The 15,268-nt window shown below is 45.3% G+C and overlaps 1 protein-coding gene and 1 pseudogene across 2 annotated transcripts in view; one reads left to right on the top strand and one right to left on the bottom strand.

The window, feature by feature from the left end:
• LOC309631111 (uncharacterized protein) overlaps positions 1 to 15,268 on the top strand; it is a 208,653-nt gene that overhangs the window by 61,153 nt on the left and 132,232 nt on the right. The gene's annotated exons all lie outside the window — the stretch shown is intronic.
• LOC309630907 (aldehyde oxidase 2-like) overlaps positions 1 to 15,268 on the bottom strand; it is a 78,896-nt pseudogene that overhangs the window by 35,602 nt on the left and 28,026 nt on the right. The window contains exons 14-23 of the transcript XR_014249517.1: positions 14,174 to 14,283; positions 12,283 to 12,467; positions 11,534 to 11,717; positions 9,886 to 9,978; positions 8,372 to 8,514; positions 7,416 to 7,583; positions 4,210 to 4,307; positions 3,644 to 3,768; positions 2,788 to 2,919; positions 662 to 749 (exon numbers count right to left, since the gene is read on the bottom strand). The product of XR_014249517.1 is annotated as an aldehyde oxidase 2-like (transcript). The remainder of the gene's footprint in view (positions 1 to 661; positions 750 to 2,787; positions 2,920 to 3,643; positions 3,769 to 4,209; positions 4,308 to 7,415; positions 7,584 to 8,371; positions 8,515 to 9,885; positions 9,979 to 11,533; positions 11,718 to 12,282; positions 12,468 to 14,173; positions 14,284 to 15,268) is intronic.

Here is a 15,268-nt window from a genome sequence, read left to right as displayed (position 1 = left end):
ATATTTTTATAGTCAAGAAGTTTTGGTACAACAATGTCTGTAGTTTCTTTCTTTCTTTCTTTTTGTCTTTGAGGAGCCACTAACATAAATCCCATTCCTTCAATAGTGTTTTTTGTTTATTTTTATAAATTTATTTATTTATTTTTGGCTGTGTTAGGTCTTCGTTTCTGTGCGAGGGCTTTCTCTAGTTGCGGCGAGCGGGGGCCACTCTTCATCGCGGTGCGCGGGCCTCTCACTGTCGCGGCCTCTCTTGTTGTGGAGCACAGGCTCCAGACGTGCAGGCTCAGTAGTTGTGGCTCACGGGCCCAGTTGCTCCGCGGCATGTGGGATCTTCCCAGACCAGGGCTCGAACCTGTGTCCCCTGTATTGGCAGGCAGATTCTCAACCACTGCACCACCAGGGAAGCCCCAATAGTGTTGTTTTTTTTTTTTATCATTATTGGAAATTATTTTTATCATTTAGCTTCTTCATAATTTTACAACAAATTTACTAAAAGTTCCTCATAAAATGTTATTATGAGTATTCAAACACACAGCATCCATTTTAATATTGTAGGTGCTAAGATGATTGTTTTTAGAATTTAGCAAAATCAAAATAATAGAAAAGGATAAACAATTCAAATAAAATGAGGTACTTTAATATTTTCATCTTTAATACTTACTTTATATTTTCCAAATAATGGGTGTCTTCTCCCAGTTATTAACATATCATCTTCACAATCAAGAACAAGACGAATGGGGTGACCAGTTCTAAAGAAACAAATCTTAGATTCTTCATCCATCCCACCCATCCATCCATCCATCCATCCACCCAGCTACCATCCACCCACCTATTTATCCATCCCCTCATTTAACTATTTACCCACCCATCCATCTATCCACCTTTCTACCCATCCATCTACCATCCACCCTCCCACCTATATATCCAACCATTTATTTAACCACCCACCCGTCACTTATATATATTCACTGAGTGCATATGATATGCTAGGCACTGATATGAATTGATGTATGGCTAAATTACTATTATCTCTGTGTTCTAGAACTCATTGTTTGACGAACTAGCCAAAAGGGATTAATGTCACATGTCAGTTAACTTGTGTTCTCATGGCTTCAAATTTGACCCTCACCTAGATCCAACCATTTTGCATATCCCCGCCACTAGTTACAGAGGCGAAAGAGTGTGAACAGGTAAATCAAACTTAACAACACAACTGGAAAAACAAGGCCAAGCACACGGCCTAGGAAGTCTGGATTAGAATCTTCATTTTCAGCTATGAATGCTACTATGTTAGCTAAGTTGGGCCCTTGGGTAGTGAGGAAGTCCAGGCTTTCTGTTTCTCTAGGGCAGAGGTTCCCAGACTTTGAAGTGCAGATGAATCATCTGGAGTGCTGGTGAAATGCAGATTCCTGAGCCTTAGCACTAGGACTCTGATTCGATAGGTTGGGAGGAGCCCTAGAATCTGCATTTTCCTCAGTGATTCTGATGCAGGTGTCTTCAGGTACATGTTGAAAACCACGACTCTACCACAGGGTTTTATGGTCCTCTTTAATGATGAGGACCACCTGGAGTATCAGTTAAATGTACAGTTTCCACGTCCATCCCCTGGTGATTCTGATTCAGTGGGTCTGGGATGGGGAGGCAAGAATTTCTATGAGCCCAGGAGACTCTTAGTATCAGCAGTTTGGGAACACTGCTCTGGCATGGCAGGTGTTGTAGCTTAAGGCACTGGTTCCCACACTTGGCTGCACAGTGGAATCACTGGGGAAGTTTTAAAATAGACTGATGCCTGGGTCAATATGGGGAAGCCTAGGTACTGGGATTTAAATGCTCCTAGATGATTCTGATGTGCAGTCGTGTTTGAGAAGTCTTGAATGCACAAAGCTTGGTGGGAATATGATGAATTAATTATCCCTTGCTGACTCCTTGATGGGTGTGAATACAAAGAGTTTCATTATGGAAAAAACTGGGGATGGATTTCAGATTCCACCTTTTCCCCACCTGTCATTGCAAAATGAGACACATATCTGAGTGCTTTGGGACCCTTGAACTACATGGAAGTTGTCAAAGGAAGCAGGACCTTTGAAATTTGCAGGCTGACTGGGGCTTTGACATAGTAACAAAACAAAACAAAAAACAGCCATAAAAAATGAACGAGGAATAATCATTGTAAAGCAATTATACTCCAATAAAAATGTTACCAAAAAAAAATGAACGAGGAATAGAAAAGCCAGCGCCATGAACAGCATGAACAGTGAAGGAGCAAGACTTCCGGCTGAGGTCAGCCCAGGAGCTCTCTTTGGGGATGTCATGTGTCCATTGAGCACACAGTGGAGAGCAAGCCCTTCCCAGGAGCAGTGAGGGAGAGCGTGGGAGCCTTTTTTTCCTCACCCGACTCTGTCTTCAGCTGAGGGTAGGAAGGAAAATGGGGGAGCAGCCTTCCCCCTTGACACTCCACTTGGGCAGGTGACTTGCCCCACTCCTAAATGGGTCACCTTCCCTGAAGCTCGGGGACGGGGCCGCGTCAGCTCTGGAGGTGTTCAACTTATAATACCACTTTTCCTTTATAGAGCAAATTCGCCTATTCAAAGTTCTATGTGCATTTGACTTTTTCAATAGCTCTAGGAGGGTGGGTGTTATCTACAATTATAAAGAAAAAGAGACAGGAGGCTGAGTTGCCCAAGGACACTCAGGTGGTTATGACAGCAGCCCAAGTGACTCTCAGGCCACTGATTTGCCCTCAGCTCTGTGCATTTTACGCCCTCCCATGTCCCCAGGCGCACTTACGTGATAGTGCCCACAGCTGCAGTAGCCCCGATACAGCTGGTCCTCCTACCTTCCCGCCTAAACCTCCACCCACTCGTTTTACATGACAGGTGATTCTGTTGATGGGATGTTTAAAGTAGAGGACACTGTCTTCTGTAAAAGGTAGATAACGGGAAAGGTTTACAAGAGTGAAATGGTAAAGAAGGTTTTTGCTTCCTGAAACATCACAGCAAAATTCATCTACATCTACTGTCAGTAAAAAACAAAGAAAGAAACAACTGAGATAGTCTGAATCTGTCCTTCAGAGCTCTACTGAATTTATAAACATTGTTAATCTCCAGCAGACTTTCCAGTAGAAAAATGGTACTTTCCTAAAGGGAAACTGTCCTGGATTCCTGTCAGAACCTGGATCTTAGACAAACACCTACCCCTAAAGTCCCAGCAAGGTGAAAGCCAGTGAACACGTGACAATCTACTAAAGAAGAAGAGATGTTTGCAGCTAAATCCTGGAGCACTTTATGACTGGGGAAATGAAAATGTGCTATGAAGTGATGTGTTTACTCCAAAGGTTACCTGTAGTGATTATTTTAGGGAAAAATCAAGTACGGAAATAATTAAGTGTTGTCATCCAATCACAATCACATTTAAGCACGAAGCCCATGAATGTACACCTCAAACTGAAAATGGCTATGGCAGTTCTTTCATTTACTTGACAAAACCAGAAAACATCAGAAAAGGGTCTGGGGTCTTAGCTGCTCTGCTGATGTCCAATACTTGGATTCTAAGATTCTGCAGGTAAAATGGTGGCCAGCTGTGAGGCTGTGGCGGTGGAAGGCCATGACACAATTAGGAAGCTGGGGGTGATCCTGGACCTCACCTGCACGTGGGCTGGATCCTGTGCTGACACGTAAATGTCCAGTTCTTTGTCCTCTGTCTTTGGAATAACAAGCACTCACTGTGTTTCCATGTAAAAATGTTCCTGTCCTCCAACATGGATTTCTCCTGTCAAGGGCAAGCACAGGGAAATGCCTGAAGTTGTATGCTGGTTGGGGAATTCAAAAGCAAGTGAGACGTGCACCGGCCAGCTGGATTTGTCCTGACCAAGGCATTGATGGATCAGGCATTTGTCCTGTGACAACTGAGGCCATCTGTTTCAGAGACTGCGGCTCTGGATAACAAGTTGAAAGTGTCTGCTTCCGTTCTTCACTCTGTCCTTGACTAATCAAAGTCTTAGGAATTTTTCTTCTGTTTATTCTATTGCTCCCTACCCCCACCCCCCCAAAGCAACACATAAGCCAATTTGAAAGGAAGCGAGAGAAGAGAACTTTGGCAAAATGCCAAGACTTTAGAAGATGGTCTTTCTGAGAGGAAATCACATGTTCTCAATGTCTGCTTCAGAAGAACGTTGTGCAAAGATTCTGTGAAACATCCTGAGGCACTTACCTTCAACAATTTGATCGACTTTTTCAAATGTCTCCTCAATGTTTCCTTGTTCAAGTTTTTTTTTCAGGGCACAAGAATGAGTTGTGTTTTATGGCATCCTGAGTGACAGGAAGAAAAAGAGCTAATTCTTTTGACTGTTTTCTTCCAATGGCAATTTGTTCTTACCCAAAAGCCAGTAAACTCCCGAAAATCACCATCTGCTAAGACACACAAAGGAGTCAGGGAAGCAAGAGAGCACATACTAGAGTAGCAGACTCCCCGCAGAGACGAAATGTCAGAGGAAATACCTTCTAAATTGCAGAAAAAACCAACAAGGATTAGAGAAACGTTTAGAATTGAGATCTGGGGACACCGTGATGGTCCGGGATGATAAGTTCTCATTTCTCATTTTCAGTGTAGATCTCCAGGGAACAGGTGATAGGTCCAAATGCAGTAAGAGTGAGGCTCAGGGCCCTCCCTTTTTCCCCTCTTCTGGAAGAAAAATACTCGTGTCAGACGTAGGGAGCTCACATATAGGATGGAGACCATGTTAATGGGGGAGGACTCAAGTCCTAACACATCTCTTGGGCAAGAAAGCCCAACAGACACAGTAGGCAGTTTGTTCATTTCTTTGTGTATTTGGCGTATCTCATAAGGGCCTTTCTAGCCCTTTGCTCTAGGGGTGTTTTTTGGACGATTACATGAACTGACTCACACATGAAGACTGGAAGCCATTCTGTCCTGTGGTTCTGTGGATTGACCTAGGACAGCTGATCCTTGCTTAACCTTTAGATCCAGGTGTTTTCCACACTTGACAATGGCCCCTGACTCCTGCATTCTCACTTGCCAATGGCCTTAAGTCCATCGCCTTTCTTGCTAATGACGATAATGGGAATAATGAAAGCAGCTAATATTTATTGAGTGCATGTTTTGTGTCAAACACTGTACAATATACAGTGTATTTACATGTATCCTCACATGAATTCTATTATTCTCTCCATTTTCCAGATGAAGAAACTGGGCTTAAGGAGGTTAAAATAACTTTCTCAAAGTCACGCTTCAAATAAGTGATAGAGGCAGCTTTCAAGCCTGGCTTAATTTTCAGAAGCATCTTGCCTAATAATGAATCCTGGATTTCTCAAAGCAGCAGAAAATGAAGAATATAGTTGAATTTTCATTTTTTGCTAAACCGAGATCTCAATATGTCACCGTAGTACATGTGGAAGTATGTTTATTGCCGTCCCATAAATGTGTCCTAGGGTAGTATAATCTTATTATAATATATGCTATATTTATCAAGTACTAACTATCAACATGTGCCAGGCACTGTTCTAAGTGCTTTGCACATATTAACTCATTTAGTCTTACAACAACTCGATGAGGTAGGTATTATTATTATTACCTTCATTTTACAAATGAGGAAACCATGGCACAGACAGGTTAAGAAACTTGCCCAAGGTCACACAGTTAGGAAGTGGTGTAGCCAGGATTCAAACTTGGCAGTTTGGTTTTAGAACCTGTGCTTTTAACTAGTACCCTATACTGCCTCTCATATATATAGTCACGTTAATGAATGAATGGATTAATGAGTATTGGTATATATGACTGTTCTTTTAGCTACTTTTCTTTTTTTTTAATTAATTAATTTTTTATTTTATTTACTTAGTTTTGGCTGTGTTGGGTCTTCGTTGCTGCACGTGGGCTTTCTCTAGTTGTGGCGAGCGGGGGCTACTCTTTGTTGCGGTGCGCAGGCTTCTCATTGCGGTGGCTTTTCTCTTGTTGCGGACCACGAGATCTAGGCATGCGGGCTTCAGTAGTTGTGGCTCTTGGGCTCTAGAGGGCAGGCTCAGTAGTTGTGGCGCATGGGCTTAGTTGCTCCGTGGCATGTGGGATCTTCCCAGACCAGGGATCAAACCCATGTTCCCTGCGTTGGCAGGCGGATTCTTAACCACTGTGCCACCAGGGAAGTCCTACCTACTTTTCTTCGCAAAAGAATTTTTTTGCTGATGGTGGACAGTCCTAATCGGAGGGAACTCTAGATCTCTAAACATTCCAAGTCCCAAGATATTTCATGAGTGTGTCCTTTGGGTGTCATTTCCCCCTTGAGGAAATGGGATTGGAATTAAAATTTCATGAAACCCTTGTTAGGATCCTAGTACAACCCTAGGAAGGGGGGTGAGCCAAGAACAATGGCTTGGACTTCTTGCAAACTTGACGAAATGGGAATTTGGAACAGAGTTGATTTGGTTTAGAAAGAACAAGAAACATGACCTCTTTAACACTTTGAATATTGAGCAAGTTGTACCTTCTAGGCACATTTTAAAAATGTTCAAATGGTTCACTAGGGCCTTTGAAAAAATTTTATTTTCTTTCACCAGCAAAGAAATAAATAAGCTTTTCTCAACTTAATTGCTATGATCTTATCTTTCATTGAATTAGGACATGCAAACCCCTGTCCACATCTCACTTTTCTAATCTAAATTCATTATTTTTGCTGGAAGTAGCATTTTCATTCCATCATCTAGACCCAGAAATGAGAGTGGAAATTTCTGTGGAATTTCATCATGAAAGTCCCACTGCTTTTGGGCTCTACCTTGAAAAGATTATTGTTCCCAATATCCATTCTCACTATTTTCAAGTAATAGAATCCCCAATTTCTAGTGAATACCTGGCCACCTAGAATACAGTCTACATTTCCCAAATCCCCTTTCTAGGTATGTTGGTGTGGCATGTGACTAGTTTCTACCCAAGGAGAGGTAGGAAGGTTATGTGCAGCTTCTGGAAGGGTCCTTAAGGGGAGGGGATATGCTCTTCATCACCTCATTCTCTCTGCTGACTGAAATGTGGACTCAATGGCCAGAGTTCAGTAGCCATTGTGGACCAAAGTGTGATCTGGAGAATGGAAACCACACAGGACGGAGCGACTATATACAAGGAGGCCAGACCCCTGACACTTAGAAACACATATAAGTCTGGGACTGGCCATTTCTAGATTTTCTGAATGTGAGAGAGAAAGAAACTTCTATTTTTCTCCTGTTTCTTGGAGCCAAAGCTAATTTTAATTCATATAAGTAATATCTTCCAGAGAAAGCTGATTTTTCCAGAGCAAGCCAGTGACAAAAAAAAAAAAAAAAAAAGTAGAGCCCTGAATTAGTCTCACATTAAGAAGTTTGCAAAGGAACTTTTGATTCTACAACCTTACAGGAGAGATCAGGCAGCCTGCTTACCTCAATGGTGAAGATTATGGGCTCCAGTTCTTCACAGGTTACCTTTATCTTTTTGTGTGCTTTGCCTGTACATCTGTCTCTGCAACCACAGCACAGATGATCTGGCCCAGGCAGAGTACCTGCGGAAAGTACATCCATGAAGCAGGTGGAAAATTCTGGGTAGAAGTACTGTTAGTGCAAGCTTACCAATGGCTGGTGTTTTAGTTATCATTGTTGACCAATAATAACCACATGTGACTACATGTGCTTGGCTAAAAAAAATTTCTTTTAAATTTTAATTTAAAAATTAATTAAAATCATACAGATGCTTCTACTGGCCATTTTACTCAGTGAATGTAAGGCCCAGAGTGGATGTGAGATTGGCTGTGACCTGAATCTGCTGCATCCTCTGTCAAGGGTCGTCCGCGAGTGTCGCCTTCATGGAGTCATTTTAGAGTTTAAAGATAAGGAGAGTATTTTTTGTACAATGTGATCCTTGTGCTTCCCCCCACCCCACAACCCCAAAATTCATATGTTGAGGGGCTGACCCTCAAGGTGACTGTATTGGAGATAAGGCCTTTAAAGAGGTAACGAAGGTGAAATGAGGTCCTAAGGGTGGAGCTCTAATCCAATATGACTGGTGTCCTTATAAGAAGAGGTAGGGACAAAAAAAAAAAAAAAGAAGAAGAAGAAGAGGTAGGGACACCAGGGAGGCTCATACACAGAGAAAAGGCCATGTGAGGACAAGGAGAAGGTGGCCATCTGCAAGCTGGGAAGAGTGGCCTCAGGAGAAACCTGCCAACACCTTGATCTTGGACTTATAGCCTCTAGAACTGTGAGAAGACACATTTCACTTTTTTAAGCTATCCAGTCTGTGGTACTGGGTGGACCAAAATGTTCGTTCAGTTTTTTCCGTAAGATGGCTCTAGTAGTGCTTAGCTGTCTTTAACTTCATTTGAAACAATTTTGTTAGAGTCTATGTGACAGCCATTGAAAGTTCTTTATCCAGCATGGGGATGTCATCACAAAATACGGCTTCATCTGTGGCATGTTTAAGGCCTGGTAGGTGCATGATGGGGCATCCGACTGGATCTTGGAGGGGTTGGTGAGAATCCACACTCTACAGAGAAAGACAAGAGTTTCCCTGGAAAACTTTAATCTTCAGAAGTGACCTGGCCGATTACCAACACTCCTGATTCAGGATTGAGAAATCAGACGGTCACCCTCAGGCAACAAACACTGGAGTGGGTCAGATGAGCGTGGCAATTTAATGTTGTAACTAGACTGGGGAATTGTCATTTCAGTTATGCGGCAATGCTTTAGACAGGGCCAATGTTTTGGCAAAATTGTGAAGTAGGTGAAGGGGCACTCTGGCTTCCCCTTTTGGCATGTTCTTTTCCCAAGTGGTGTCCCATACCCCTTTATTCTGGAATTCAGAGGGTCTCCCTGTCCTGCTTTCTTACTTTTCCAATGATCAGTGTGTGTACACATTAAGTGACCATGATGATGAGGCCTAGAGTGCTATAATTCCTAAGGATGGGGGACCAAAATCTAAGCCAAAAGCCTGCTTATCGGCAGGAGCAGGGCCTCTGGTGGGAGGTGGGGGGCACATGGCAATGGAGTCTATCCAGATCTGCTCTAAGGTGCCTCGGCTGCCCTTGTGATATTTTTGTGCACAAAAATATCACTGGCAGTATAAGTAAATGGATGAATTGGGAAATTGGGATTGACATATATACACTATTGATACTATGTATAAAATAGATAACTAATGAGAAGCTACAGTATATAGCACAGGGAACTCTACTCAGTGCTCTGTGGTGACCTAAATGGGAAGGAAATCCAAAAAAGAGGGGATATATCTATATGTATAGCTGATTCACTTTGCTGTACTGTAGAAACTAACACAACATTGTAAAGCAACTATACTCTAATAAAAACTAAAAAGTAAAGGGAGCAAGTGTTTATTCTGGAACTCTTCTCAGGGAAGATCTATGTGTGGACTATGTGTGGAGATCGGGTGGCAGGAGGGGCTGTGCTCTAATAGATAATAATAGATACTTTCTAAATTGTTCTTCAAGAAGAGGGGGTTCAGTTACTTGCAGGGCTCTTGTTTTGCCGACTGGAGGTTAAACATTTGCAATCAGGGCTGGAGGCTGAACCTTGCTACTGTCCTGCTCTGTCCTTCCCCCCACTCCTGGCTTAGCTGCTCTTCAAAGAAATGCCCAAAGAACAGCAGTTTGAAGACACTCTCAATTATTAGTCAGATGGTCAAACTGTTTCAGGTGGGTTTGGCCCTGAGTGCATCCAGCGGTAGCTCAGGCCTGATCTTAGATCCAGCCTCTCCCTGGATCGGCCTGAACAAAGGGCCAATGTGCTAGCAAAAACTAGAAAGTTAGAAGGGAAAATCACAACTTTGAAGCACTTGCTTGTTCACACAGCTACAGCTGTCTCTTAGTTTCTCGGTTTCCATTAAATTAAACTCACTGACCTGGTACCTTTGGACTCCCTGGGGTACTGTGACCGGGAAGTCTTCTAGAGCACTTAGGAATCGGTCTGAAATTTCAGGATAACGGCGTCTGTTCTGAAAGACGATTCAAAACAATAAAGATAAGCTGATTAGTCTATGATTAAACTGGGCTTTGAAAGTGACTTGGCTTAAGTAGCCAAGAAACCGTAGGGTTCGGGTAGCCTGGGTGACGCAAATCCACATCACCTCCCAGGATCCACTTCTGTGAATGTTCCTTGCCCTCCCTCCCTTTCCACATAAGGAAGACCTGGACTGACTGTTTGATCTGATCCTCAAGTCATTCTGAGGAGAGAGAGGCCTGTCAGCAAGCTGGGCAGAGGCAGGAGGAGAAGCAAGAAAATCTGGGGTTGGAAAAGCCATTCTAGAATGAGCTGGGGTGGTTCAGTGTACACAAAAGAGCCCAAATCCTGATTATTTTCCTCAGCAACTCAGTTTTTCTGGGAGAGCAGCAAAACTGGGAAGGCTCTCTAGGTGTCACTGAAACACATCAAGGGTCTTGATTAAGAAATTCAATGGCAGCAAGAGTTATTCTAGTAAATGTGGTTTGTGAGGGTCTTCATCTTTCTTTTTTTATTTTGGCCGTGCTGCACAGCTTGCGGGATCTTCGTTCCCCGACCAGGGATCAAACCCGGGCCCCCTGCAGTGGAAGCACGGAGTCTTAACCACCGACCGCCAGGGAAGTCCTGTGAGGGTCTTCATCTGAATGAATGAAAACCAGACAGTTTAGGAACACTGGGCTGTTGGCGTGGGGTGTGACTGGGGAACAGGGGTGCAAGTTAGGGTGAGAGTTGTAGTCACAGGGGAGGAAAGATAGATTCGAAAGAGGAGGGGAGGGAGAGAGAGAGAGGGAGAAAGAGAGTGAAAATATTTTGCTTTGGTAACTTATTCCAGAAGTTTATAATCAGAAATTCTGAAAAGAAGCTACTTAAATATTAGCATATAAACTTGTTTGGGTTTTTTTTTTTAATTTAGTTTTATTTATTTTTTTATACAGCAGGTTCTTATTAGTCACCCATTTTATACACATCAGTGTATACATGTCAATCCCAATCTCCCAATTCATCCCACCACCACCCAACCTTTTAGTTTTTTTGAAAAATAAAATTTTGTTTTACATTTCATATTGAATGTAAAATTCTAGAATAGGCAAAACTAATCTATAGTGTCACAAAGCAGATCGGGGGTTGCCTGGGGGCAGGGGTGGGAGGATTGACAGCAGAGGGGCCAAAGGGCATTTTTTGGGGTGATGGAAATACCCTATCTCTTGTTTGAGGTGGTGGTGACGCCAGTTTACACAATTGTCAAAACTCTCTGAGTTTAAATAGGTGCATTTTGTTCTATGTAATTATATGTCAATAAAGTTGATTTTAAAAAAATTGCACATAGGAGGCAGGGGCTCCGTCATGTTTCCCTGCTCAGGGCATGTGGTAAACATCTGTGCACTGAAGACAGTCTGGCATCCTGAGCCTCACGCAGTAGCCCTTCAGGGCTGAGTTCCGGAAGAAGGGATGGCTAGGAACCGACAGGCTGCCCACAAGACAGTTTGCAAAAGCAGTGGGGAAGGTGGGAGCTTATGCTGCCAGGAGCACATAAAAGCCAGAGCACTTACAGGCACAGAGAACAGCTCTACTAGCTTCTTCTGTTCCTGCAGAACTTGTAGGTAGAATGTGAAGAAGAAGCTGGCCACCAGAATCCTCTTGAACGCCACCCTCCCACCTGGAGCCCAGCCTGGGAGGGAGACTTCGTCCAGGAGCAGCCTGCAGGCCTCATCCAGCATCAGCTCACCCCAGTGCCTGGAGAAGGGCAGCCTCAGTGACTACTGGCACGTGCTAGATATTGGATGGTGGCGGTTCAGACACCCCAGAGTCTCATTTTATGAGTTGGATGGGCACTTAGAAATCACCTAAACAAGCCGTTCAGGAAAACTGAGGCCTGGGAGGCTGCACTGAGTAGCCTGAACATGCTGGAACGAGGCATTAAATAAATAGACCATTAGGGTCAATTCCATTATGAACTGGACAGGACTCAGACTTGGACACTGCCTTTACTGAGGAAGAAATTGAGTGCCCCCGAGCAGTGGGAGTGGTAGGTACCACTTGGATGCTGCCTGGTGTGGGTTTGCTGGAGTGTTGATGGGCACGAGAGCACTGGGGCTGAACACAGTCCTGGGCCATATTTGTTGTATCCCTCACCCAAAGAGTGGCACCTAATTAATCAAAGTCAAATAAGGTTGGATTCATTTAGCAAAATTACAGAAAGAACGAGCAATGATTCTACATATAGGAGTTTCCATCTTCCCACTTTTTTTTTTTTTTTGATGTCAAGCTTAACCATCAGGGTCCAGGGTTTGTTGCTTACCTCCCTGGGAGCTGCTGGCAGGAATTTTGTGCACTGACTGTGGCAGCCCCGACCCCTCCGTAGGCGATGCTCAGGTCCTTGACGGTGTCTGTGCCCTCTTTGAAGAGGACTCGCCTGCCAGCATTCACATGGGCCAAGGCATTTTGCTGGCACTGAGCCTGTCGGAAGGCTGACACAAATTCCCACTGTGGAGACAAAAGCCATTTGGAGTTATTTGATATGTTAAAGCTAAGAGCAAGTTTTCTGCTTCTTGGTGTCACTAATTAATCACTTAGACTCAATCTAAATGGACACAAAGGACGCTTGGCACAATGTGAGGACAGTTTGGCTGCCTGTTCGTTCAAAGAGAGAATGATGTCCTCCCAAAGGTCCATCCCCAACCCCCCATACCCTCAATGAACAGGGATCACTGCACACTTTCCCTCTGAGGCCAGAATGCCTCTGCACAAAATGCCCGGAGCATTTCCACATGCTCTTATTTCCGGGCGCCATTAACTCCAGTCTCCAGTTCCCTTTGTCCCCTGTGAGGATGGAGGAGGCTTCTCAACACAGGTGCTTTTTTTTTTTTTTTTTTTTTTAATAGCTACTTTATTTATTTATTTATTTTTTGGCTGTGTTGGGTCTTCGGTTCGTGCGAGGGCTTTCTCTAGTTGCGGCAAGCGGGGGCCACTCTTCATCGCGGTGCGCAGGCCTCTCACTCTCGCGGCCTCTCTTGTTGCGGGGCACAGGCTCCAGACGCGCAGCCTCGGTAGTTGTGACTCACGGGCCCAGCTGCTCCGTGGCATGTGGGATCTTCCCAGACCAGGGCTCGAACCTGTGTCCCCTGCATTAGCAGGCAGATTCTCAACCACTGCGCCACCAGGGAAGCCCAACACAGGTGCTTTTAAATGTGATGTGCTGAAAGTGTGAAAGAGACCCACCGAATTTCTTGGTTTGTAGACGCTATCACTTTTCCATTTTGCAAAGTTCGTAAAGGCGTTGAATAGAACTTTCCAACAGTGGACTAGGGACTCTTCTATCTGAGACAAGAGTCAGGATGGTGATAGCTGCCCCCCTTACCCTTGGCACCATGACCACTGGTGTGCTGACATAGGGTTAACGGAGATGGCCGGTGCCTCGAGTGTGTTTCCATCTGTGTGGCCACCGAGGGTGCTGTGTTTGGTCAGCTTGTTTTTCTGTCTGGGGCCCTTACCCAGATGCACACTGGCTCGGGAACAAATCTCAAAGTTTCCATTCCCAAGGAAAAATAAATGAAGGTCGTATGTGGCTCAAAGCATGACTTAATATAAGACTTCCTAAATGACCAAGGTGACTCCTGGCTTGGGATCACTGTGTGTGTGTATGAAGTATTGCCCCTCTTGGCAAGGCTGTCCTCTGGGATTCAGGTACAGTTTGGGGGAGAAACACGGGGAACAGGGAGTGAGGACAGAGGGCCCCTTCGGTAGCTGGCTGGGTGGCCACATCTCCCCCCAGGGCTGGTGCGTGAGGCACTCCTGTTTCTCTGAACTGTTGGGGTCAGCTCCAGGGGTGGGGAGCGTGGAGGTCCGGCCGCAGCCTCTGCCTCCTTTGGGTCAGGTGGGGAAGCTCATTCCGCAGCAGGAGAACTTGAACTTCCGCCTCCCGGCGTTGATATTAGACACGAGGGGGCATGGAAGCACCTCCGCGGGCTGGGCAAGTGCCGCCCCACAGCTGAAGCAACGACCGCAGGGGCTCACCCGGAGCTGAAAGGGTTGCTGGAAGCCTTGGTGCCGCATCAGGCTACAGAGGACAGGAAACAGGTTCTCAGAGCAGCCTTAGTTTCCTTCCATCTGTTCTGAAATTTCTACAGATGACTGGACTCAGTTATGCAAAGAGAAAAACAACTCTCAAAAGTGACCAGCAGAATTCTTACCTTTTGAGAGTGGGGAATATACGCAGACTCCAAAATTCCCTCCGGCTCCAGATCTGCACTCGCCAGCCCAGCAAGAAAATGTTCACTTAGAGGAATCTGTTGAGGAAAATGACATTTCTGCACAGGTGCAACAGGAATGCGAGATTATTCTGTACTCTTAAATGTCAGCAGCGGAGAAGAAAAGGTCACCTTTCTCTGCGAGGAGCAGCGCGGGGATCTGAGCGCGCGGTGGACCAGGGCCCCTTGTCCTTTCCACAGGGAGGGGTGGCAGCAGCTGCATGACATTTACTCTTGTTAGTGCACGTGCCGTGTGAACTGGGTCTCTTTCTGTCCCCAAGGCCTGTCAGGCCTGTTTTCATCTTTCAGCAGAGGCCAGTTAACTAAATCTAACTCATTCAATACTGTGATCAAGGTAAGGGCCTAACTTAAGCTGAGACGTGGTTCGTTTCCATTATTAACAGAGCTCAAATCATTGGATTTGCCTTTTGTTCTTGCCACCGCTGTTGGCCTCTAAGCGGGATACCCACACCTTGAAAGCAAAGTGAACAATTGACAAAACCTCCTTTCAGCCCCATTGTCACCACATGGTGGTCAGAGAAGTCCCCTCTGGCTTTAAAAAGTGGTTGTGGCTCCACAGAGGAGATTTGGTGAGGAGATCAGGCGGCAGTGCACGGAATCTGATGTGGGTTCCACTCCAGGCGCAGCAGCGGTGTGCTGATTGGAAGGCAGGCAGCAGGGGGACCCCAAAGGAGCCCCTGTGGACCTTTCCCTCCCTGCTACTGGCCTCACCGGAGCGGGCTGAGCTCGGGCTGGAGGTGGCTTTGGCAGAGCTGGGAAAGCAGAGACCTTAAGCCAAAGGTAACGACCAACACGCCAGCAGAACACAGCTAGTCCTAGTCCTAGCGTAGAAGGCCCCATGGGGGCCGGGCCATCCTTGCTATCCTGATGCCCCAGAGCCTGCTTCTCCCTTAGTCTTTGGGGGTTGAGCTAAGGTCGTCCTGGACTGCAGGCCTGGAGGACTCAGCAAAGCAGTTGACTGGGCCAGGCAGGGGTGAGGCCTTTCCTCTCCTCCCCCCTGGGTGGGTCCCACACAAA

This window comes from Balaenoptera borealis, assembly GCF_965194805.1.
Source record: "Balaenoptera borealis genome assembly, chromosome: 6".
Classification (NCBI taxonomy): Eukaryota; Metazoa; Chordata; class Mammalia; order Artiodactyla; family Balaenopteridae; genus Balaenoptera; species Balaenoptera borealis.
Note: the sequence above shows the minus strand (reverse complement) of the source record. Positions and strands in the feature narration are given on the sequence as shown.